Source organism: Chelonia mydas, chromosome 11, assembly GCF_015237465.2.
Source record: "Chelonia mydas isolate rCheMyd1 chromosome 11, rCheMyd1.pri.v2, whole genome shotgun sequence".
In the NCBI taxonomy this organism is placed as follows: Eukaryota; Metazoa; Chordata; order Testudines; family Cheloniidae; genus Chelonia; species Chelonia mydas.
In genome coordinates this window covers 67,826,780-67,852,113 of record NC_051251.2, presented here as the reverse complement: position 1 = coordinate 67,852,113, position 25,334 = coordinate 67,826,780, and the positions used below count along the sequence as shown (strand labels likewise).

Sequence of the window (25,334 nt, the reverse complement as noted above, 5' to 3'; positions counted from 1 at the left end):
TGGCTGAGAAGCAACTAATTTATTCCAGCACATCTGTGGTAACTGTGACGAATGTGCTTTTAACTCTTTTAGACCGGTTTCACCCCACCACACTGCATCCTGCCGTTCTTCCTCCCTGTGGCATGACAGGCTGCGAACACACTCATGCTGGAGTCTGGAGACTCAGCTAATCCACACATCGTACAACTCACAACAACCGACCATCTCTCCCCACTGCTCCGCAAAGAATTCACCGCAGAAGGCTGGCGCAAGCTCGCATCCCACGCTCACTAGCTACACAGCTGTGCATTTACTTGTAACTTGTGAAGCATTATAAATAATTCAAACTAAATGCCAGTGGTGGAAATAAATGAGCCAAGTCCATTATGTGGTGCACTAACCTGGCTTGTTAAAACTGGGTTTATTCATTTACAGTGAGATTCACCCCTGCACAGAAGAGTAGCACGTGGCCTGCGTATCACTTATATCCCACTAAAGGCTAGTTTCAAGGACATAAATGGTGCATAAGCCTTGAGCTGTCTGTCTGTACAGGGCTGAATTTCACCCTTAATGATCTGAAGTAGTTCTCTCTGCTCAGCCAAATTATGTTCAAGTAATATTGGCACAAATAACCATATTAGCAACAGAATTCTCTCTGAGATGTTAGTTTTGTACCCCTGGAATGCTGTCTGGAGACAATCTGTGGTTATCTCCCCGCCTAAAGGGTTGTTTACACAGAAACTCAGGAAAACCAATACAAATTAGCTCAAGGTGTGAATTTAAAGTGGATCAATTAAATTGCATTAAAACACCGTATGGATGCTCTCATTAAGTGGCTTTAGTTTTGTTTACTTTAATTCATTCCCAAAATGCAAATTGAATGCAGTTTTGCTAATCCACTTCAAAAATTAATTCCAATGAATTTTCCTGAGAGATTCCAGGTGTAGACAAGACCTAATGGTCAAATCCATCATCCTTCTGGGCTACTATTAATAAAAGCAATTTGGATTTCAATCGTCAACACCTCTGTGCCATATTCATGTTGCACCAGACCCTGATTTTAATGTGGGTGCACCTTTCCAAGGAAGATGGGTTGGGGTTGGTAACACAAGTTCTTTCTCTTGGCCTTGTCTTGTAATCTCTTGTTTGCTCTTATGGACTTTTTACCTCAAGATGTTCAGGGATAAAGGGACTATGCAAAAGCGGGCGATGAATGATTTAGTAACTGTTTCAGAGTCCTGTGCACTCAATCCCCGGGGAGGGATCTGCTAGAACACTCACAGTTATTTGTATGTCACATCGTTCGTTGAAGGAATGACACAGAGCAAGGAAAGAGGTATTTGTAAGGGGTTCATTCACTAGAGGAGCACCTCCTCCTGGCCAGGTGTGGGGTAGTGGCTCTCTGCCCCTAGGACACCCCCTGACAACAGTTGCTCCATCACTGTGGTGGTCTGTCTTTCTGCAACTGGGCCCTCTGGCCAGGTCACGCTTTAGTCCATCCCTTCTGGGGTAACATAGTCCAATGACTTTACAGCAGGTCTTCCATTGGTTTCTGGAGTCTGTGGTCCTTGCACCCTTTACCTCAGGGGTTTTCATCCCACCTTCCTTGGTGGCTGATAGGGGAACCCTGGGTCTCCCTCTACTCTGGGCTCCAGCTCAGGGACCCTGTAGGCAGTAGCCAAGGTCTAAACTCTCAGACTCCTTATGGTCTCCCTGTACTGTTTCCTACCTTTTCTGTTCCCCAGAGAATGACTACAGACTCTCTCCCTGCAGCCCCCTTTCTTCTTTTTCCTCTTCTTGGGTTTTGTGGCATAGCAGACTTGATTCCGCAGTCAGGAAAGATGCATTGACTCATGTATTTGCTATATTTGCCAAATAGGATTATCTGATTTCTGTGCATGTACCATTTTTTGAATCTGAAGTTATGAATATTGACTATGGATCTGTATTTCAAATGTGCTTACTCTGGGTTACACCCACAACCAGCCTTTCAGGAACAACAAGGAAGAAGCAAAGGCAATGGACCATGGAAGAGCTTAGCCTGCCTGTGAACATTTCAGCCAGCCTATGAGTAATGGCTGCTAGGGCTCAACAAGGGCATGTGACCAGACCACATGACACTGAACTCCATTTTGGTACCTGTATTTTTCCACAAGCTGGGCTGGGGACTTAGCTGGAAACAAAGGGCTCCCACCCTGATTATCTAAAGTGGGGAGTGATATCATGATTGGTCTTCACTCCCCCACAGCTCAACACCTGAAAGAAGCAGTGAAAGACAAAGGACTCGGGATGGGAGAGGTGAGCCCAAGCTGCAAAGCAAGTGCAGCTTGTGCCTTAAGAATCTGCAAGCCTGCTTGCAATATCAGTCAGGGTAAGAGATTACGGATCAAATCTTATTTAGTACTTTAGGCTTAGTTTGCGGTTTTGTTTATTTATTAGGGAATCTGCATTGATTTGTTTGCTATCACTTTAAAAAAAAAATCTTTCTGTAGATAACAAACTTGTTTTATGCTTTCTCTTAACCAGTGTGTTTTGAGTGAAGTGTCTGGGGAAAAAAATCTCAGCTCTGTGAACAAAGGCTGTTGCATGTCTTTCCCACCTTGAGAGGGAAGCAAATATATAAATGATCTGACATTATACAGATCCCTGTGCAGTCCAAGACAGTATCATTCTGGGTTTATATTCCAGCAAGGGGGCAAGGCTGGGGAGCTGGGAATTTGGCTGTTGTATCCTGTCTGTCCTTGAGAGGCTTAGGCAATGCACTCAGGTAACTCCGTTGATGTGGCACCACCTACTGTCATATTGGGTGATAACAGGGTCTGGAGAGAGTGGCTGAATCTCCTGCAAAGCAGCGTGAGAGAGGCCTGCCCGGCTGGGTTAGAGGGCACAGCGGTTCCCCTGGCTCCCAGACTGCACCCCGGGGGTGACAACCCGTCACAATTCCCGTGCCCACCTTGTGTCTTTAACATCCTGGGACCGAGACAGCTACAGCCCTGCCCTGAATTTGGCAGTCACGGTCATGAGCCACTCCAGACAGCGTGACAGTTTTACCTCTACATGCTGGGAGGGCAATTGGTCTGTACGCTTCAAGTCTTGAGCACGATTTACCCATTTTCCTCACTGGGACAATCATTGAATGTTTCCATTCCTTAGGCATTTCAGCTTTTCTCCTATTATATGATTTCAGTATCACCCTGTGATGGGGTCCCCTCACTTCACGGGAGTGCCCCTACCAACCCGGTGTACCTGCACCTGCACTCCCTCTACGTAGTGCTGCTTGCAGTGACCCCTGCTGGCCATTAAATGTCTCTGGTGGCTTTCCAGAGACTCAGCCCTCCAGCCAAGTCACACACAGTCCGCGTGTGAAACACACACACAAAACAGACCCCTTCCAGGGTAAACAGTCCAACAAGGCCTATCACAGTACCCTGGTTATTGGCCCTCCTGGCCTAGCTTTCAAAGTGTCTCAGCCCCTTCTGGTTCACTCAAGTATCATCCCCTGCTCTGATATGCAGCAGTGCCCAGTGATGTTGGAGTGATTTTTATATTGGGGGTGCTGAGAACCATTGAACCAAACTGCAAACCCTGTATATGACAGAAGCCACATCAAGTCAGGGGGTGCTGCAACACCCCCAGCACCAGCACCCCTGGCAGTGCCCCCAGGGCTTCTTCCCTGGAGACTCTTCGCCTGGCATCCCAGCTCTCCAGCTGAGTCACTGTTTATAGTTCAGCCCCCTTCTGGTGAGGTGGGGAGGGGGTGGTAATTAAGTTCCATAATCACTCGCCCTCTTTCTCTTCTTTGGCCCCCTCTCTGGGCTACTCCCCTCCTCAGGGTTTTAGCTACCCCAACTGTGGCTGGTGGGGGAACACCCAGGCCCACCCACTACTCCAGGCCTACCCACTACTCAATTTTGCTCCTTTATCACTTTGGGGAGTTCTCTCATACTAACTTTTTCATTTAAAATAGCCACATCCTCCTCCCACCTCTTCATCATCTCATAATTATCCTGAATGCATCTTCTTTTCCGCTCCCTAATTTCTATCCTCTGAGTTCATCATTACTGACTTTCACAGGTCTTGGTATTATATGGCTCTTATTCTTCATTCCATTCATTTCCCTAATTTGTTCATATACCTCTGCTGTATTGGTATCTTTATTTACTTTACCACAGTATGGTCTCCAGCTTTCTCTTCTTGCCCTTTGTCCAACTGCCTTCTTTTCTTTTTTACATTATTTTTTCATATTTCCTCTATTTAATGAATTCTTTGCTGTCACATATGCCTTCTTCCTTCCCCTAATTGCCATTTCACATGCCTTGTTCCACCACGGTACACTGTTCCTATCTTTATGTAGCCTTGGTATCCTAGAAATAGCTAGGCTAGCCATCTTTAGGATTCCCCTAGTAACATTGCAAGAGAATTCCTCAATATCTTCATTTATACATTGCTCATTCACATGTTCCTCACTTTTGTTTCTAACGAGTTTTCAATTTGCTTTGTTTAGATTTCAAGTGGGGATATTTTCCTTGTTTTCAGTATTTCCTTTTCCTAGCTATGTAACTGAGGTCGGGAAATGGTCGCTACCCATTCCCTCCTCTCTGTACATTTCCCAGCTGTATTTCTTAGCGATGGTGCCAGAGGCTGTTCCCAGATCAAGTATGAGAAGCTTCTGCCAGATGTATTGGCCCTGGTAGATGCACTATCATTTAATATTGCTGACTTATTCTCTTCAAAGAATTGTTCTTAACATTTCCCCTTTTTATCATTTTCCTCACTTCCCCACCTTACCTCAGATCACCACAGATAATGAACAGGCATGTGACCTCTGTAGTTAATTCTTTTAGGTCCATCATCTTTAGTTTCCTGCCTGTATTATAAACATTATAAAAATCAGAGAAGCAGAGTTGTTTTGTATCATATCTCAGTAGCATTATGTTTAGCTTTTTAACCTCTACTTCAAGTTGGTTCAGGTCCCCTTAATGAAGGTGCAGACACCCCCACCCTTTTCTATTTTGCAGTCATGTCTATATAAGCCATATCCCAGGAACGTATAGTCCAATTTTTCTTGTCATGCCAAGTCATAGAATCATAGACTATCAGGGTTGGAATGATAGTCCAGGAGGTCATCTAGTCCAAGTCTCTTGTATGCATCTTATATCAGGCTGTGGTTTCATGTCATTGGGTATTTTTCTTTAATTCCTGCCCCTGGCTATAGGCATTCCAGGTGAAAATAGCCAGCAGTTTTAATTATAATTCTCAGATTCTGTTTTCTTTCCTCTTTGAAACGTACAATTTATTACTTCGGTCATGAACGTAATGAATCTGTTTCTATAAGTAGTCTGTCATCTCCTTTTACCCCGATGTCACCCATTACTTCCTTCCCATTCATTTGTTGCTGGCGGTTTCCTTTCCTCATATCAGGTGTCACTTAAAGCCCTTGTAATAAGGCTTAAGTGGGATGTAGGAGGGGCTAGTGCTCTTCACACCCTAACACTGCATTTTGAATTTTACCCTCAGCCTGTATTTTGCAAACTATCCTCAAAAAGCAGACCCCATGCTTAGGATGGCCAGGTGTCCAGTTTTCAACTGGAACGCCCGGTCTAAAAGGGACCGGGCAGTGCGGGGCGAAGGGACCAGGCAGTTGGGGTGAGGGTACTCTGAACCCCTTAGTCCAGCCCAGAGCACCTTCCTGCACGCCAGACCCCTCATCTCCAGCCCCACCCTGGAGCCCTCATCCCCTGTGCCCCAACCTCCTGCCCCAGGCCTGATCCCCCTCCTGCCCTCTGAACCCCTCAGTCCCAGCCCGGAGCACCCTCCTACACCCCAATCCTCTCATCTCCAGCCCCACCCCAGAGCCTGCACGCCCAGCTGGAGCCCTTACTCCCTCCTGCACCCCAACTCCCTGAGCCAGCCCAGTGAAAATGAGTAAGTGAGTGAGGGTAGGCAGAGCAAGCGGGGATGGAGTGAGCTGGGGTAGGGCCTCGGAGAATGGCCGGGGCAAGAGTGTTAGATTTTGTGCGAGTAGAAAGTTGGCAACCCTACCCACGCTTGATCACACAAATACTCCTTTCAAGAAATAAATTTAATCAAATAGGATTGCAACATTTGTCAGAAATACCTGGTTTTGGTGGTCACACATTAATCACCCATCCTGTATGATGAGTGAATAATGACATTCTTTATGTAACCCTTCTGCCTGTCAGAGTTGGCAGCAACAAGGGCCGGGTTCAGTATCTAGGGGTTCCATTCCAATAACACAATGCAAAACCGGCTCGAGCCCCCACCCAGTGACAAATATATACCACCCCCGCTGGGCCCCTCCAAGGGGCAATACTTCCCCTCTCACAAGCACATAGTCTGAGTGTAGCAAAAAGCCTTTTAATAACAGAGAGAAACAACGTGGCATTATGTTAGGGAACCACCACCAACAGGATTCATAACACAACCCATGAGCAAAAACCCACCCTAAGCAAACTGAGGCGTGTCCTTTCCCTTTGGTTCTTGAGTCCAGCAACCCAAAATCACCCAAAGTCCAACGACCCAAAAGTCTCTGTCCGTGGTCAGGGCAGCCCCAGAGTTTGAAAGTTAATCTGCAGAGTTTTACCTCCCAACCTGGGTGGAGATTTTTTTGGGGGGGGGGGTGTTAAGGGGCACCTTGTGTGGTCCAAAGCTGATGGCCCCACCTCTCCATGGGGCTCCGCTCTGCCAGCCGCCCCATGAGCCACTCTAGGTATCCAACAAACTGCTCTACTCCACAAGCTGCTCTGCTTGCTGCCCCGCAAACTGCAATGCTCTGCCAGCCGTCCCACAAATTGCTCCACCATATATCTTCAGGGTCCCCCACTACTTAACACAACACTCACTGATTTCAGCTCTTCGTCAGTTTTTAGCTGTTTTGCGATTTCAGCTTGTACCAGGGGAGCCTCAGTGCTGGTGCACCATTAGCCCAAAGTGAATTCAGCTCAGCAGCCTGTAACTAGACTCCTAATAGAATCAACATTAGCTCTGATATTCCACAGTGGAGAGAGGAGGAAGTGCAATTAGCATGTAAAGCCCTCACCAGGGGGCCCATACCACCAAGTATTAATACCTGTCCCCAGCCTCTCTCAATTCACAGAGTTTTGGAACCCATGTCCCTTGCCTAGTGAGTGCTACTTAGTTGATGGCGAGTCCCTCCATCATAACAAAGGCCAAGTACAGTTCCACTGTCCCCGATTCCCATAATCGGGGTAATAATTTATTCTTCCTGCCCCAATAACAGAGGCATTGGGGATCCCACAGCAGCCAAAGTGACCATTTGGGCAGCTATGGCCTCATTCTAGGTGGGGTGGGTGTGCCTATGCAAATGAGATCAGCCCCTGAAGTTCTTTTCCACAACTTGCCACACCTCACCACCAGATGTCAGGGTGGAGCTCATCCTGACTCTGCTTACATTTAAACGAAATACTCACCTGGCTTTAAAAATAGGCACCTAACATTTCAAATAGATGTGACTAAGATATCTACTATATAGCAGATACTGGCTTAATGAATTTTACAGCCATATGTATGTAGTAAAATTTTGTCCACATAAACCTCATATAATTAGTGTATAATTTCTATATCTAACATGGTTTACAGCCACAGATCAGAGCTTCAAAACATCCATATATATTTTATATACTATAAAAAGAGGATTTTACAATATATTTTAAATGGTGAAAATATATTATTCACATATGTACATTTTTATCTATATAAACTAAAGACACTGGGCCAGATCCTCAGCTGGTATAAACTGGCATAATCCTTTAGCCACTTTCTGCTCAGGATGAGGATAGAGGGGGGCTGATGCAACAACACTGATGTACACCACCTGAGGATTTGGCCCTTATGTTTCCTCCACAGGGATGTAAAAGTTCAGTCCAGTGGCCAGTTTGCTCAGTCATTATTTCCATTCTGATACCTTTCCTTTGGCTTTCACTCTGTGGGTTAGTGTGGGATACTTGTGGCCTGAGAAGTAACAAAACAATACCGCTCCCCAAATCTTGGGTCTTTCCCCAGCTGGGAGCGTTATTGCTTTTCTCTGTCGTGCACGCTTACCTTGGCATTTCTAAAGGGTGACCCTTTAGAAGGGTTCTGTTCCGTGACTGTTTGTTTTCAGATTGGGCACCCTGGAAACGGGATGTTATCAGCTCCAGGGGCGATTACTCCGCTCCACGCCTTTCACTGGCTATAGCGGTCTCGGGATTTTATGCAAAGCACTTTTTCAGCTTGTAGCAGCATTTCTGCTCTTCGTGAATCGGGGAAGTCAAAGCACATTGGGATTTATCACTTCGCATTAGTCAGAGAGGCGCACTTAATTGTTTTCTGCTCCATTATCACCAAAGCCCCTCTTTAACCGAAGCACATGCTTGACTTTAAGCAGAGGAGCAATCCCCTTCTGTAACAATGTGGGACTCACCCCGTGGCACCTCCTGCTGGCTCTCCGGGAATTAGCTCATTTGCCAGCTCCGGAGCACCTTCTGCAGGCCGGTGTCATTGCCACCGCCAGACCCTTGTGCCCCTTTGCCTGGGGGTTCTGCCCCAGCAGTATCCCCTCAGTCTCTGGGTCTCCCCTCCCCAGGGAGCCCACAACCCCCAATCCCACCTTGCTTCAGTGCCTACTGCCAGTCATCATTTAGCCCCTGCTCAGTGGGGCCGACTGCGGCCTGTAATGGACATTCATCATTGGCAAGGGGGGGTAGGACCTGCTGCCTCTGCCTAGCCCCAGGCTGCCCCAGCACCTGGTTTAGGCCCCACACAAGACCCTGCAGCCTGGGGGGTTGTCAGGCTGGCGCTCCCCAGCCTCTCTTGCCCTTCCCCCAGCACTGACCTACCTCAGGTCCCTGCTCAGCTCCCAAGCAGCCAGGTCCTTCCCTCTTAAAAGCTGGGTCACTGGCCTTTTATAGAGCCAGCTGCAACCTGATTGGGGCACGACCCCAGCTGTGGCTGCCTTCTCCATCAGCCTGGCCGCTTCCCGCAGCCCTCTCCCAGGGCTAGCTTTAACCCTTTCCAGGGCTGGAGCGGGTGGACCCCTCCCCCCCCACTACAGGAGGGAGACGTCAGTGTGCTTGGGCTGCCCTGCTGGCTGGAGCTCCCTCCCTCCCTGGGCTGCTGCTGCTGGCTGGAGCTCTCTGCCTCCTGGAGGGCCGCTGCTCGCTCCTTCTGGGAGCCACTGCTGTTGCTGTGGGGAGGGGGGGCCTTGCCCCCCCATCCCCACCCCTCTGGAGGGAGGAGGAGCCCACCACCATTGTCACCCCTTCTGCCTGGGTCCTCACCTGGCTGGCCGCCGCCCGCTTGCTGCTGCTCCATCGAGGAGGAGGAAGGCCGCTGCGAGGAATTGTGGAGGGGGTCGGTTATTGGACTGAGTGACTTGAACAGCTGTGGTTCTGGGGTGGTGGTAGCCTTTTGCTGCAGTGGGGGGCCGGGGGAGAGGTGTGGAGCCCTCCCCCAGTCCTGCTGCCCCCCTGCCACATCCTACTTCACCACCCCATCCCTTTTTGCCACCGCCCCCTCCACCGACCCAGCTGACCATCAACACCTGCTGCTCGCCCCTCGACAGGGCTGCTTGCTTCTTCGCCCACCTCCATCTGGGACTGTTTCCAGCAGCGAGCAAGGACTGGAGTGAGCTCCACAAGTGCTCGTGGGTGCACTCCCCCCCTCTTTTTTGGACTTGGCCCCCCTCCCTCAGTTGCATTTGGGTGGGGGGCCTCCCTGTTACCCCCCCAGCCCAGTTTTTTCCTCCCTTCCCCCTGTAGCTCCCCGGAAGATTTTTCCCTGGTTGTTTGCCTGGCCCTATCCTAGGTTCCTGGGTTTGTTAGTGTGCCTGCCCCGCCCCAACCCTTCCAAGTTTACTTTGCCTGCCCCACCCTTCCCCAGGAGTTTGGTTCCCCCCCCACTTGTGCTCTACTTGCCCTGCCCTCAGTTGTTTGCTGTTCCCCGTGACTCCTGCTGACCCCTGACCTGCCCAACCCGCAGTTTGGTGTGCCCATGTCCCTTTTCGGAGCACTTGTGCCCCCCCTCTTTTAAGTTGTTTACCCTGATCACTGCACCTCCCCTGATGCAATCGTAGTCCTTCCCTGCCCGAGTGCAGCCGGAGGAGCTGGCGCCCCGCCCTGCGCCCATGATTGTCCCCCTCTCCTTTATTGTCCCCATGTCCTCCTGCTGTTAGCACCCTCCTCCCCTGCCTGCAGCCTAGCGGGGAGGAGTGGTTGCTTCTTCCCTTCCCTCAGTGCCCCCCTACAGTTCCCCCCTGCCCACGCTGCTACCCTCCTCCCTGCATACAGTCTAGCAGGGAGGAGTGGTTGGCCCTGTCCCACCTTCCCTATTCCCAATACTCTGTTTGCTGGACCCTCCTCCCCTGCCGTCTAGTGGGGAGGAGCAGTTGCCCATTGTCCCACCCCCGATTTAGGGCCTCCTCCTGCCTCTTTCCACTATGGAGGAGGATCCTGCCTCTGCCCCTGGCCCCACCCCTGCCCCTGCTCCTGTCCCTACTGCTCCCATAGTTCCTCCCTTGCCACCACCCTTGCCCACCACAGTGGCTACCCTCTCGGCCACCACGAGCCTCGACTCCGCCGCTGCCATGGCTGCCCCTTCCACCGCCAAAAAGGGCCACGGGAATAAGAAGGGCAAAGGCCCTGCCCAGAAAACAAACCCTCCCGTTGGCGGGGCTGCCGTCCCTGCCGTGGCCCCAACAACTGCCGCGGCCCCTTCCTCCCCAGCCGTTCCCTCCACCAGCTCTGGGGGCGCTCCATCTTTTGTCCCCAGAGCGTACGCCCAGGTGGCCACCGCCCCCCGCATGCCGCCGTGCCATCTGCCCCGACTGCTGCCTCCGGTACCATTCCTGGTGGCCAGGGCCCCTTCCCCTTGCTGACCAGGAGGCACGGCGTTCACTGCCTCTTGGTGCCAACCTCACCCCACGTTGAAACGTATGTGCGGGCATTGGTGAGGGTGGTAGGGCCCATGGCCATCGTGGCGGCCTCCAAGATGTATGGTAAAGTTGTGTTCTTCCTAGCATTGGAGGCCGCCGCTCGGGAGGCGGTAGAGAAGGGCATGGTAGTGGGGGGCATGTTCGTCCCCCTAGGATCCCTGGAGGACTTGGGCATACGGGTGGTATTGACCTCCGTCCTGCCCTTCCTGCCCAATGCTGACCTGTTGCCTGCCCTCTCCACCCTGGGGAAACCCATCTCCATCATCAGCCCTCTCCCGCTGGGCTGCAAGGACCCCGCCCTCCGCCACGTTCTGTCCTTCCACCAGCAGGTGCAGATTCAAGTGCTGCCGGTGACACATGGCGGGGTGGCGCTCGAGGGGTCCTTCTTGGTGCCCTATCAGGGGGCCCATTACGGGGTCCACTATTCGACAGGGGAGGCCTGGTGCTTTCTCTGCCGGGTGATGGGGCACGTCCGGAGGGACTGCCCTCTGGCCCAGCCCAGAGGAGCGTCCGGGACCCCTCAGACCCAGGAAGGTGCCGGCCCTGTCACCGCCGGCGATCCTGGCAGTCCAGCTGCCACTGCCCCTCCTCCCGTGGAGGAGAGGGTGGCAAGACCTCTGCCGGCTGAGGGAGAGGGCCTGCCCCAGGGGGAGGTTTCCCTTCCTCCTGTTGTCCCACCCTTGCTGCCCCGAGCCCCAAAATGATCGCCCTTGCCCCCTGGCCCTACCCCTGCTGACTGGCCCTCCACCTCCACTTCGGAGGGCTGGGTGCCTGTCCGGGGGAAGCGCAGCGCCCATAAATCGCGGGTTCGATCCCTCCCCTCCGACGAAGAGGGAGAGGAGGCCCCCCGAAAGATGCTGCGGGGGGCTGACGCTGTTACATCTTCTGCCGCGCCCCCAGATGGAGCCCAGCAGGAGACACCGGCCATGGCAGCCAAGGCAGCAGACGTCACCACCCCCCTGGTTGAGTCCCCTCCCAAGGAGGACTCTTTAGGAGTTCCCCCGGCCCCTTTGCCATCTGTGCCCCCCGCCGCTGTTGATAGGGGGGCTACTACTGCCTAGGTACCTGGCGGGGAGGACTCTGGGGCCGCATGGACTGAATTTACTTCCATATTCAAGGATATCGAGGCCCTGGGTCTGACCCCGGTCACCCAGGGGGAGGATGACGCCCTCCCACCAGCGGGCCTTGATTTGGGCGGCGGCTCAGTTCCACCACCCCCTCCTCCTTCTCCCTGCCCCTTGCTCCCAACTGTAGCCCCCACTCTGGTCCTGGGGGCGCCCCGGCTCTCCCTATTTGCCTGGCCGCGGATGGCACCTCACCTGAGGCCGCTGAGCCCCCAGAGGAGATGGCCGATGCCGAGCGGTCAGGTCCCGAGCCTGTGGGCGTGCCCTCTACTACCCGGATGGAGCGGTTGGCTTCCCCTCCGGAGGGGAGCCCCACCGAAGTTTCCGTAGTGCCTGATGCCGTGGCTATGGGTGATGTGTTTCTCACAGCTCCCATGCCCAGCGTCAGTGAAGGCTCCTCTCTAACCCCTGTCCCGTTGTCCCCCAATCCCAGCCGAGAGGAGCCACACCCGAGTAGCCCGGCTTCCGGGGACCGTGAATCATCAGAGTCCCCACTCCTGTTCCTGCCCCTGCTCCCAGCCCCTTTCCTGCCCCGGTCCCAATATTAGCCCTTGTCCCTGCTCCCACCCCTTCTTCTGTCCTCGTCCCTGGCCCCGCCCCGCCCCGCCCCGATCCTATTTCCATCCCCAATGAGTCACTCGCCCCCTTCCCTGCCACCGCCCATACTATTGTCGCCCCCGAGATTGTCTCGTTTCCTCTGTCTACGGATGATTCTCATGGGGCGGTTTTCATGTCCCCTCTTCCCAACATCATGGGGGCTGCACTATTCTCTCCTATTCCTATTCCTCACTATTCCCTTCACCACCCCCTCCTGGGCTGCCCGGCACAACCGCACCGGTGTTCTGCTCCATGCTTGCCCATCTCTGCAGGCCGCGAAGATCTTTTGGGGTCTCACCGGAGGACGGCTGCGGGTTGGCTGCCACGTCCCCCTCTGTGCTGAGGGAAGAGCTGTGCCGTTTCCTGCTGGACACCCGTGGCTCAAAGGGCAAGGTGCAGCTCGCCCTCCAGCACTGGGGGGACTGACACTGCGTCCTCCGGGCCGTGAAGGGCCTTTTGGGGGAGGGGAGAGGGACCAGGAGGCAGGGCCTCATGGCCTACTGGCGGGCCCGCAAGTTCTGCGACTCCCTGATGACCTTTGGGGTTGAACATGGGTTGTTGCGGGGCCCGCTGGAGGCCGTCGATCCCCCTGCCCGTGAGGATTCTCCCCAGCCCTCCCTATGAAGGACACCATCTTTGCTACGCTGAACACCAGAGGCTGTAGCGTGGGTCTCTGCAGGAGCCAGGTGCTCTCCTTCCTTCGGGAGCGGGGGGTACTCTGTGATCTTCCTGCAGGAGACCCAGCTGTTGAGGCTAGCTGGCGGCTGGAGTCGGGGGATGAGGTTTACTTTAGCCACCTCAGTGCCCGTTCGGCTGGGGTGGCCACCCTGTTCTCCCCCGAGCTACGGCCCGAGGTGCTGGGGGTAGCCGAGGTTGTGCCGGGTCACCTGTTGCATGTCCGGGCCTGTGTGGAGGCGCCAATATTAAACCTGGTCCACATTTACACCCTGAACACGGGCCCAGAACGAGGGTGTTTCTATCGGCAGGCGTCGGCCTTCCTCGGCACTCTGGATCCTCACGAGTGCCTGGTGCTGGGCAGGGACTTCAATACCACCCTCGAGGACCGGGACTGCTCAGGCGTCGAGACATCCCAGGCAGCCATGGGCGTCCTCAGGGAGATCGTGGACCATCACTCCCTGGTGGACGTCTGGCACGACCACCACCCGGATGACGATGTTACCTCTACTTATGTCCGGGTGGAGGAGGATCAGTCGCGCCACTCCCGGTTGGACCGCATTTATATTTCACGTTTCCATCTGGATGAACCCACGCCTCTGGCTTCTGACCGGCCCTGTTCTCAGATCACCACTTGGTGACCGTGACAGCCTCTCTCAGTTTGGAGAGGCCGGGGCCGGCCTATTGGCATATTAATAACAGCTTGCTAGAGGATGTGGGCTTCATGGCGTCCTTCCGGGAGTTCTGGCTGGCCTGGCGGGGGCAACGGCGTGCCTTTCTCTCGGCGAAGCGGTAGTGGGATGTGGGGAAGGTGCGCGCACGGCTCTTCCGCTGCGACTACACCCAGGGCGCCACCCGGCGGAGGGACGCGGTGAGAGGGCAGTTGGAGGGGGATGTTTTAGAGCTAGAGAGGCGTCTCGCCTCCAGCCTCGAGGATCCTCGCCTCCAGCCCTGAGGATCCACCCCTCCGCGCAACGTACCAGGAGAAGCAGGAGGAGCTCCGGGCCCTGGAGGACCATTGAGCCCGGGGCGCTTTTGTTCGATCCCGCATCCACCTCCTTCGGGAGACGGATCGTGGCTCCCGCTTCTTCTACGCCCTGGAGAAAAGGAAGGGAGCCAAAAAGCACGTCACCTGCCTCCTGGCGGAGGATGGGACCCCCCTCATGGATCCGGAGGAGTGCCAGGGCCTTCTACGCTAACCTTTTCTCCCGGATCCAACCGACGCCAATGCCCGCAGGGTGCTCTGGACCGAACTCCCGACAGTCAGCGTGGGCAACCAAGACCGGCTGGAGCTGCCTCTCTCTCTGGCCGAGCTCTCGGAAGCCCTCCGCCGCATGCCCACTAATAAATCTCCGGGCGTGGACGGGCTGACCATGGAGTTCTACCGCATGTTCTGGGATGTCCTTGGGCCGGACCTTGTCATCGTCTGGGCCGAGTCCTTGCAAAGAGAGGTCCTCCCTCTCTCGTGCAGGCAAGCTGTGCTGGCCTTATTGCCAAAGAAGGGGGACCTCTGCGACCTATGGAATTGGCGTCCCGTCTCGCTCCTCAGCATGGACTACAAGGTCATAGCGAAGGCCACTTCACTGCGGCTGGGGTCCGTGCTGGCAGACGTGGTCCATCCCGACCAGACCTACACCATCCTGGGCCGGACCATCTTTGACAACTTGTATTTGGTCCGGGACCTCTTGGAGCTGGGGCATAGGGACGGTCTGTCCTTTGCCCTCCTGTCCCTGGACCAGGAGAGGGCATTCGACAGGGTGGACCACGGGGTTGGTGCTTCGGGAGCCGGAGCTGCGGCTGGTCCTGTCGGCGTATGCCGACGACATGCTCCTCGTGGTCCAGGACCCGGACGACCTGGTGTGGGTGGAGGCCTGCCAGGCCGTTTACTTGGCGGCCTCCTCCACCTGGGTCAACTGGGTCAAGAGCTCTGGCCTTGTGGTCAGGGATGGGTGGCAGGTGAGCTCCCTCCCACCAACACTTCAAGCCATCTGGTGGAGCGCGGGTCTGCTGCTCTATCTTGGCATTTATCTATCCGCCACTCATCCTTCTCTGCCGGAGAACTGGCAGGATTTGGAGGCCAGGGTGGGTGAGCGGCTGCGGAGAGGGACAGGACTGTTCTGGTGTCTCTCCCTGTGAGGGAGGGCACTGGTGCTGAACCAACTGGTCCTGTCCATGCTCTGGCACCGACTCAACACCCTGAGCCCGGCCCCAAGGATCCTGGCCAGGCCTCAGAGGATGGCTCTGGAGTTCTTCTGGCCAGGGCTGCACTGGGTCTCTGCGGGGGCTCTGAGTCTTCCCCTGGAGGAGGGAGGACAGGGCCTGGTTTGCTTGCGCAGCCAGGTCCATGTCTTCCACCTCCAGGCCCTGCAGAGGCTCCTTTACAGTGCAGGTAGTCCGGCGTGGAGCACGTTGGCACACGCCTTCCTCCGCCGCCTCCGAGGGCTCCGATATGACCGGCAGCTCTTTCTTCTCCATCCGAGAGGCCTTCTGGAGCCCCTGCTACACAACCTCAATCTCCATGTGCAGGTGGTGGAGTCTCCCTCGGTGTGTCGGAGGTTGATCCTGGCAGAAACCACCAGAGTCGGAGACCTCCTGGACTACGACAGGGGGGATTGGGTGGAGCCCTGCGCGCTCATATGACGCATGGGGCTTTCCACCCTTGTGACCCCTAGGCACGTACTCCAGGAGGTGAAGGCTGCTTTGTCACCCGATTCTCTCACTTTCCTGCGGCGAGCCCTGGGAGAGGGCATTCCCCGCTCACCCCTGGCCCTCCGGACATTTTTCTTGGGCCCCTGTTCCGCGAGCCTCCCCAGCCTCCCCGCTCCCACACTCCGAGCCGGCTGCATACCCCGCAGCCGGTCCAGTTTCGAACCGTGCCCAGAAACCATCTGTACACGATCGTGCTCCATACATTGCATTTCCTCACCCTCGTGTCCAGCCCCAACACCAAATGGCGGGACTATCTTCCACCTAAAGAGGGTGAGGAGCCCCGGTGGGCCAGCCTTTACTCCACCTTAGTCCCACGGCCTGCTGGGGACATTAGTTGGCGGCTCCTTCATGGAGCCGTGAGAACAGGCGTGTACCTGGCGCGGTTCACCCCTACACCTGAGGCCTGCCCTTTTTGCGACGTGAGGGAGAATCTGGCGCATGCCTATCTCAAATGCACCAGGTTGCAGCCCCTATTCTGGCTCTTCCAGAACCTCTGGCTGCACTTCTCCCCACACTTGTTCCTCTTTGCACACCCTATCCATGGCCCCACGAAGTTGCGAGACCTCCTCGTCAACCTCCTTCTGGCTCTGGCCAAAGTCTCCATCTATAATACCAGAAGGAGGATGTTGGATGAGGGGGTGCTCTGCGACTGCGGGGCCTCTTCAGACCCCAACATGTACAGAACGCTGCTGCCTGCCTTCTGACATGTAGAACCAAGCACACACCACTCCCATCCTCAAATGATTTCATTGCTCACTAGTTGCTTCAGGAACCAATTTTGAATTGAGCAGCATGGGGCTGGATACTGATCTTGCCCTTTCTTGTAAAGCAAGAACCATGGGGCATGCACTATAATTGAAAGGCACCAACCTTAAAATTGGAAAAAGAAAATAAAAGTTCCACACAGTTCACCTGTGGAACTCCTTGCCACAAGATAGCAGTGAGGCCAAGTGTTAGCAGAAGCCATCAAAGGACTGGACATCTATCTGGATGACAAGAATGGCCAGAGTTGTTATAGTGAAGATTTAAAGCAACAAATTGGAGTTTGGGGTATGATATAAACTCTCACGTCTCATGTCATGAAACAGCTGCTAACTATTTCAGCTAATTTCATAACTGCTTCCACTCCCGCAGGGTTTCCTGCACCTTTATCAGATGTAGCTGGTACTCGTCGTTGTCTGAGGCTGGATACTGGATTAGGTGGACGTGGTCTGATCCAGTATGGAGAGTCCTACATACCAAAAGTTACTCCAAATTTACACCAGTGCAACTGAGATCCAAATTTGCCCCTTCTTTCTCTCTCCAACCCCATTTCTCTTGGTCTCCTCTCTGGCCCTTCACACAAATGGTGGCTGCAGTTTACAGACCAAGGGTCATCGAAATACCCAGTATGTTAGAATTATAACTGGCCCCTTAATGTATGCACCAGGTTGAATAGGGAGTGATCTTTTGACCCTACCCTCTGCTTTGTGCTCCAGCACAGGGCTGGGAACAATTCAGCTCTAGGTGTCACAAGAGGAACTGCTGGATACTGTGCATTTTTGAAAATGTAGTCTTTGTTTAGGTGCCTAAAGGTGAACAGAAAATCTGGCTCCATCTAAAGACCTTGAGAGACAGGCCAGTCCTCGCTTACAGACAGCCCCCCAACCTGAAGCAAATACTCACCAGCAACCACACAACAGAACCACTAACCCAGGAACCAATCCCTGCAACAAACCCCACTGCCAACTCTGTCTGCATATCTTTTCAAGGGACACCATCATAGGGCCTAATCACATCAGCCACACCATCAGGGGCTCGTTCACCTGCACATCTACCAATGTGATATAGGCCATCGTGTGCCAGCAATGCCCCTCTGCCATGTACATTGGCCAAACCGCACAGTCTCTATGAAAACGAATAAATGGACACAAATCAGACATCAAGAACTGTAACATTCAAAAACCAGTAGGCGAGCACTTCAATCTCCCTGGACACTCAATAACAGACAATAAATAACACTCAATAAAAGTGGCAATTCTTCAACAAACAAACTTCAAAAACAGACTTCAGCGAGGAACTGCAGAACTGGAATTAATTTGCAAACTTGACACCATCAAATTAGGCCTGAATAAAGACTGGAAGTGGCTGGGTCACCACAAAAAATAATTTTCCCTCTGTTGATACTCACACCTTCTTGTCAACTGTTGAGAATGGACCACATCTAAATTGGCCTCGTTAGCACTACAAAAAGTAATTTTCCCTCTGTTGATATTCACCCCTTCTTGTCAATTGTTGGAAATGGGCCACATCCACCCTGATTGAATTTGCCTCATTAGCACTGACCCTCCCCCACTCGGTAAGGCAACTCCCGTCTTTTCATGTGCTGTGTATTTATACCTGCCTACTGTGTTTTCCACTGCATGCATCTGATGAAGTGGGTTATAGCCCACAAAAGCTTATGCCCAAATAAATTTGTTAGTCTCTAAAGTGCCACAAGGACTCCTTGTTGTTTTGCTGATACAGACTAACAGAGCTACACCTCTGAAACCTGGCTCCATATAATTAATTCTCACAACATCCCTAGGAGGGAGGTAAACATCAGCACCATCTTATAACTGGGGAAATGGAGGCAGAGAAGCTCAGTAACATGCCAGAGCACAGAAGGACTTAGTGTCCCCCAAGAAAGAGATATTTAGCTATATGGCTAGATCAAGGAGTGTTTGAAAATTAAACCCAGGAGTGAACCAACTCGACACATTCAGGGCTTGACTATGCTACAAAATTTGGACAATTTAGTTTAGGCTGAAAAATCCCCACTCCTAAGCAACCTACCCAGGAGTTTAGACAGTGCTAGGGTGACTGGAGAGTTCTCCTGTTCTCCAGGAGGTGGAGTAGTGACACCACTGGAAAATCCCTCGTTGGCGTAGCTGGCAACTTCACTGAAGCAATACAGCTGGGCCACTGCCGCAGTTTAAGTGTAGATCTACCGTGAGGCTGTGATTCCAAAAGGAGGTTTCTCTAGTTATACCAGTATAACCCCACTGGGGTTACTTATATACCAGGGTAAGAGTATCCACATAGGAGCTGTACGTTATAACTGTATGACTATAATTGCCATAAGAGAGACAAGGTTTGGGAGGTAAGATCTTTTATTGGACCAACATCTTTTGGTGAGAGAGAGAGACACTTTCAAGCTACACAGAGCTCTTCTTCGGGTTGGGAAAGATGCTCAGAGTGTCACAGCTATATAAAAGGTAGAATAAGTAGTTAACACGTATTCTAAGGGACCATTCAATGTGGAGTGGTCCATTAACACCTTTGCAGTCCTAGGACAAAAAGTGGGGTTAGTGGGTTACAGATTATTGTAATAAGCCATAAAGCCAGTGTCCCTTTTCAGCCCGTGATTTTTAGTGTCTTGCAGAGTAATGAATGTAAGCTCCCAGGCTCGTCCTTTCAAGGTGCTGTGCAGCTTTCCTTTGAGGACGAGGACTGAGAGGTCCGATATGGAGTGAGAAATGTTCAGCCCAGGCGACAGGATGTTTTTGTCTTTTATCATTTTCCTGTGAGAGTTCATTCAAGAGCGCAGTGATTGTCTGTTTTCACCCACATCGTTGGTGTTGGGGCATTTAGTGCACTAGATGAAGTACACCACACATTGTGATAGGCACGTGAACGACTGTGATGGGGTGCTCCATTCACTGCTTGTCTGGTGCCTCCTCCCGGTGGTTTCTGGACCCCTTGTCCTTCTCCTGGCTTGGGTCCCTTTTCTCATCTCCCATCAGGATCCTGCCCTTCCTGCAGTTGCATGCCATTACTCCATCGCGCTCTCTGGTCTGCAACCCCTCTCCCACTCCAGGAACCGCAGCATCCTCTTCATGACGCAGCCCTCCAGCCAGGTCACTCAGCATTCCCCCATTCTGGGGTATTCCAAAGTCTTTCCTTCAGCAGTAATAGTCAGTCTTCCCATTCGCTGCTTCGGGTGTCACTCCTTCAGTGGCTGGCAGGGGAACCCGGACCCACGGTCTACTCTGGCTTCCAGTCCAGGGACACTCAACCCAGCAGTTCTGGGCTTTCCTCTCCCAACCCTCACTACTACTTCCCAGAACTGCTTCCGACCACTCCTGGATGGTTCCTTTCCTTTCTCTGGGTGTACCAGCTCCAAACCCTTCTCCCAGGGAATGACTGATGCCCCAGTCTGTTGTCAGCTTCCTGGCTTTATAGGCCCCAACTCTTCCTGCCCAGCTGGAGCCTGCTTGCAATCAGTTCCCTGCTCCCTGGCTCTTCTTCCAGGTGCAGCCTGTTGAGTTAATAGGCCTCCTTGGCCACCTTAACCCCTTCCAGTCCTGTGTGGGGTTACATCACAAGGACCCATGGATCTGGAACTGTGGAGTGGGGGTGTTGATCATTGTAGCAGCGGAGATGTGTCTGCAGGTTTTGCATCTGTTGTTCTGGCTTTGAGTTGGCGGCTTCTGGTCCTAGGGATCTTGCTTCTAATGATGAGTTTGGAGAGGTTGGGGGATTGTTTGAAGGCCAGAGGAGGGGTGTTGAGAAAGATTTCTTTTAAGATGTGATCCCCATAGAGTATGGGTTGTAATTCTTGATGATACTAAGCTCCCATCATCTGCCCTTCTGTAGCCTACCGGACAATATTATTTTCAGACAATTTTATTTTCACCCTAAATTGTACATTTCTTTCACAATGATAAAAGCTTCTCAACCTGTGATGTAGAGTTGGTGGGAAATCTCAACAGTGCATCAGGGCCAAAAGACAATGTTTTTTATGGAATATTCTGAAATATTTTGCTCCGGAAAAATCTAAAGATTCTTATCAAAATGAATGTTTCAATAATGTCAGCGTTTCATTTTGATACAGGCAAAAGGTTGTGTTTCAATATCAAAATGTAACTAATTATATCATATAGATATTATAATATAAAAATTCAAAATGAATGTCAAAACAAAACAAAAAGTATTCCATTTTGATTTTGTATCTTTTCTATCAGAATTGTTGTTGGAATGACACTTTCCTGTGCAACACTTAGATAATATTGTTTTGTTGAAATCAAACGGAAACCTATTCCACTGAAACATTTTCAACCAGCTCTACTGAGGAGCCCTACCAGAAAAAAATTTGCATGTGATAAAGTCTGGAAGAAACAGCAAAACAGTAAAGTGCAGTAAAATGCCTTGTATCTGTGTATGTCACTGAAATCTGAAGTAGACAGATTCCGTGCTAAATTCATTAATTAACTGCACTGTTTCTCCACATTGATGGGAGGCCAGCCTTTGAATCGGACAGCTTCTTAATTGTGTATTTCAATTCGGTGCAGTCTAGTTTTAGAACCATGAGAACAATAGATTCCATTGGCTTCTGATTATATAAATGTAACCAATTGACTGAATTTTAAGAGATGACAAATAGTGCTCTAATTCAGAAGTGTTTCTTCTTTCTCTTGGAAAACCCATGCCTGGCAGCCTGAGATGGCCCTGCATCATTTCAGGATGTGAAACAAAGACAACAAAGAAAAACATTTATAGCATTTTGGAGTTAATATATTTTACAGGGTAATTTTGACTAATCCTGACATTTGCAATGAGATTTGCATTTTGAACCTTAAACAGAATGAAGTTTGATGAATGTGAAAGGATATTGTCAGGTATTTGTTGGGTTAATTGTTGTTCCTTTCAGCTGTTATGACTTAAGTCCCCTAGAAATGTGGAACCAAAAGCTTTCCCGCCTTTGTATATTGTCAGTACCATCTTTGTAGATTGAATATTCTTATTTCTTTTGGAGCTCCTGCCAACGTGCTCACTTCATGTGAATTCCTGTCCCTATAGAGCCAGCCTCAATGATTTCGGTGCAGTTCTGTTATCTCCAAGAAGACTAACAGTTCCCACCCAGTTATGGTGTATTCTTTTTGACCCCTGCACCTAGGGCAGCATGTGAGACTCAGGGCCTGCTAAATTACCTTGAAATCTGGATGTATTTTGTTGTATTTAATATATCTATATATAAACTCCCATTGAAATGAAACGGACTTTTTCTGAGTATGGGTAAGATATGGCCCCATAAAATACCTATAAACATAACAGAAATATTAATGACCTATTCCTTCCCTAATCGTTCTGTGCTCAAATTGTGTGCTCAGCGAGATCACTTTACGGGGTGGGTCATTTGGCGGGAGAGGCAAACCCCTTCAGCTAAAATGGGAACTGGCCCCTCATCTAAACACATGCTGAACTTTTCTGAGGAACAAAAAGTTGTCCCACTTTTGAAAAGTCCCCCTTCCCCCCGCCCCCCGTCTCTGCACTTTCTAGTTTAAGCCAAGAGTGGAAGTGAAAGAACTGCGATATTGCACAAAAGGCCGTTCTTGTTGTGTTCCTGGCTTGTTCTCGAAGTGTCTCTGGTCTGGGTTCAACCAGAACATGTTGAAACTACTGGAATTAAAAGAATGCACGCGTGATACTCCAGCCAGAAAACGGGATTTGGACAAGCTTCACGTAAGTATCTGAGGTTTTGGACATTCATCTGAACTGGGTCTTTGAACTGCTATAGGTTCACAAGTCAATAGGGATCTGTACCATCGAACGAAAGAACAAGCAACATTTAAGGAAAGTCACTGGGACCATTCAGGTGTTCAAAGGCGAGTCTCTACTTTAAGTGCTATGTTGGGTCATGGTCACGGTGCTCAGTGATTTGCAGGCTTGAGCCCAGAAACAGCTCACAAACTAGCGGTTAAAGAAGAGGCAATTCTCCTCTTCTCCATCAGATCCCTCCTCAGGACTGATCCCTCACAAATCTCCCAGTTATTGAGGGCAAATGGGACTAGCTGTCTCCACTCTGCCCTGAGGCCCTGCTCCCACGCGGCCTCTTCCCTCAAGTCCCCGCCTCCGCTTCACCTCTTCCTGCCCCTGCTCTGCCTCTTTCCCCAAGGCCCCACTCCAACCACCACCCACTCCTCTTCACCCCCACACCCAGTCCTCTCTGCCTCCTCCCACAAGGATCCTCCCACCTGCCATGTGCTCCTCACCACCCCCAAGAGCCTCCCACTTGTTCCTCTCTGCCCAAGGCCCCCTCTGCCTGCTCCTCTATGCCCCCTCCCCCAGAGGCCCCCCACTGTCTCCTCTCCGCCCCCTTCCCTGAGCCCCCTGCCACCCACTTCTTTCTGCCCCCTCCTGCCTTAAGGGCAAGCGACGGGGGAGAGGGGGTGGAGAGGAGTGAGAGGCAGAGCGGGGGTGGAGTCTCAGGCGAAAGAAGCGCAGCGTGGGCAGGGCCACAGGGCGGAGCACAGGCAGGGCCACAGTCCTGGTGCTGGTGGCCCCCCCGGCTTTGTGGGAGCTGCGGGCAGCGGCGGTCCAAAGGTGGTGGGCCTCCAAAGAGAGGTGTGCTGCATCCAGCATTTCTTGCCTCGTTCGGGGAGGCTTAGCCTCAGCAAGTTTCTTACCCGCCTCCCCTGCCTATAGGCATGTCAAAACGCTATACATTTGATTGTATTCCTGCCCTCCCCACATTGACTACTCGTTTGTCTGCTTAAGCCCTGATCCTGCGAATACTTACAGACATACCTACCTGTAAGCACATAACCAATCCTACCAAAGTCATGTGAGTAAAGTCGAGCGCGTGCAAAAGTGTTTGCAGCGTAACGGCCCTGGATTGTAAGTGTAACAGGCTCAGGGAAAGCACTGAGCTAATGTCAAGAATATTATTTCTTTCCCCTTTCCTGTGACTCCGCTTACCCGTCTGCTAGGGTATAGACCTGAGTTTAGTCTTTTCAGGACCTTGATATAGCGAGCTATCATCTATATTATATAGCATTAAAGGGCCCTTCTCTGGGAGGATTCACTCTTCTCAGTCTCTCTTGAATAGCGTCCAAACCCTCTGGAGGGCATGGCCAGCTCCTTAAAGAGGGACACAGACGATAGTTGCACAGACTCCTTCAAACTCCCCTTGAGTCTTTGCAAAGACAGCCTGCGATTCGTACAGCCTGCAGCAATTCTAGTTCTCTTCTTCCCCAGTAGGGTGAAGGAGCCTAAATCCAACTGGCAAAGTCCCTGCAACACAATTCTTACAGCAAACCCTTCGGCTCCTGGCCTGCTCCACTGGTAAGTTCTTCAGTGTGGCGCCCACTCCTCCTAGTTATAAACTCCTCCCCCTCCCCTGGAGTTCCCATTGGTTCCACTCTTGCAGTGCCCCTCCTGGCTTCTGTCCTGGAGCATCCCTGCTCAGCCGCTCTGTCCTTCCCAGGCTTTGGGTAGGTTTTTGGTTGCTTCATTATGTGAGGGCCTGCTTGTTGTAGCCCTTGTGATTGGGTGCCTCGGATGGACCACACTGAGAATGCCTCCCAAAGGGCAGACTGCGAGAAATAGGGCAGACAACCCCCCAGAACTGCTGGTTTGTTCTATAATTTACATTCACCAAGCCAGTAACAAAAGGGCTTCTGCAGTGCCACACTGGTTAACCAGAAGCCAAACAGTCCCCTTTAGGCATTCCAGCCCTTGGCTGCCATCCAGACAACCAAGTCCAAGCCCTGGTCTACACTACAAGTTTAGGTTGAATTTAGCAGTGGTAGGTTGATTTAACCCTGCACCCGTCCACACGACCAAGCCTGTTTTGTCAACTTAAAGGGCTCTTAAAATCAATTTCTGTACTCCTCCCCGGCGAGGGGTTTAGCGCTAAAATCGACCTCACTGGGTCGAATTTGGGGTAGTGTGGAGCAATGCCATTGTTACAGGCATACATGTATTAGTGGTCCGGTAGAGTCTGTGGGATACTAGTACTGTGCTTCAACTGGGGCCTTCATCCCTTAACTGTTCGTGTAGGCATTGGGCGGTCCGCTTGAGGTCTGCTGTGCCAGCTGAGAACACAGAGCACACACACACACACACAGAGCCAAACATCTAACCACAGTTGTAAATCCACAATCCAGAGAATTGGAGTAGGAAAGAGACAAAATGGACGTGTCTCAGGGGCTTTTATATCCTTTACCATGCGCATGGAAATTTACTGTCCCAAACAAAGCCCACAGACCAGGATGGAAAGTTACTGGCCCAAGATGGCGTCCAAGGTCACATGTCCACACCACATGCCTTTACATGTTTTGCTGAATGACAGGGGTGGCCATTGGCCCCTTGCTGTCTCAGGCATCTGCAGGAAGAGCTATCTGGACCAGATGACTTTTTTCAATGGCCTTTGTGTGAGTGGCGTGTCCTTGATGGGCCATCAACACATAGATTTACATCAGGGCTAGATAGCTATCTGGAGGGTGTCACCCAGGAACAAACCACATGTTGGAGATACAAATACATACCAATATTCA

The 25,334-nt window shown here is 51.9% G+C and overlaps 1 protein-coding gene and 1 long non-coding RNA gene across 2 annotated transcripts in view; one reads left to right on the top strand and one right to left on the bottom strand.

Moving 5' to 3' along the window:
* LOC122462461 overlaps positions 1-2,410 on the top strand; it is a 61,678-nt gene extending 59,268 nt beyond the window's left edge. Inside the window, exon 3 of the long non-coding RNA XR_006284995.1 lies at positions 73-2,410. This is a non-coding gene — a long non-coding RNA (uncharacterized LOC122462461). The remainder of the gene's footprint in view (positions 1-72) is intronic.
* Positions 1-8,991, bottom strand: part of LOC122462459 (interferon lambda-3-like) — a 34,741-nt gene extending 25,750 nt beyond the window's left edge. The window contains exon 1 of the mRNA XM_043525632.1: positions 8,838-8,991. The gene's annotated coding sequence lies outside the window, so the exon portion shown is untranslated. The remainder of the gene's footprint in view (positions 1-8,837) is intronic.
* Positions 8,992-25,334: the final 16,343 nt, after the last annotated feature.